The following is a 387-nucleotide window of genomic DNA, read 5'->3' on the forward strand; positions in this document are numbered from 1 at the left end:
GTGGAGCCGGGTGCCTCCAGCCCTCCGCAAGCAAAGGATCCCAAGGGTGTGCGACGAGCCTGGGCTCTTCCCGGCCTGCTGGTGTGGGTCCGGGGACCCGACACCTCGGTGCCCTTCACTGCGTAGCCCGTGGTGTGTTACATATGTGGAGCTGGACGAGGGACTGGCCAGAGAGAGTGGCCAGTCGCCATCCCCTCTCTGACGTGCTCCCCTTGTCTCCAGTGCCCTCGATCATGTGAAGTCCTTCCTCTTCCACAGCACAGTGCATATGTTGATACTCGGCACTTGTTCCCTTTCCTTTTCACAGTTTCCATTGTCACAGTCCCTAAACAGGCCCAGGCGAAGGTTCCCGGCCTCTTAGTTGTAGGAGTGTGTTCTTGCAAGACC

Source organism: Nestor notabilis, unplaced genomic scaffold, assembly GCF_000696875.1.
Source record: "Nestor notabilis isolate BGI_N333 unplaced genomic scaffold, ASM69687v1 scaffold22734, whole genome shotgun sequence".
Classification (NCBI taxonomy): Eukaryota; Metazoa; Chordata; class Aves; order Psittaciformes; family Psittacidae; genus Nestor; species Nestor notabilis.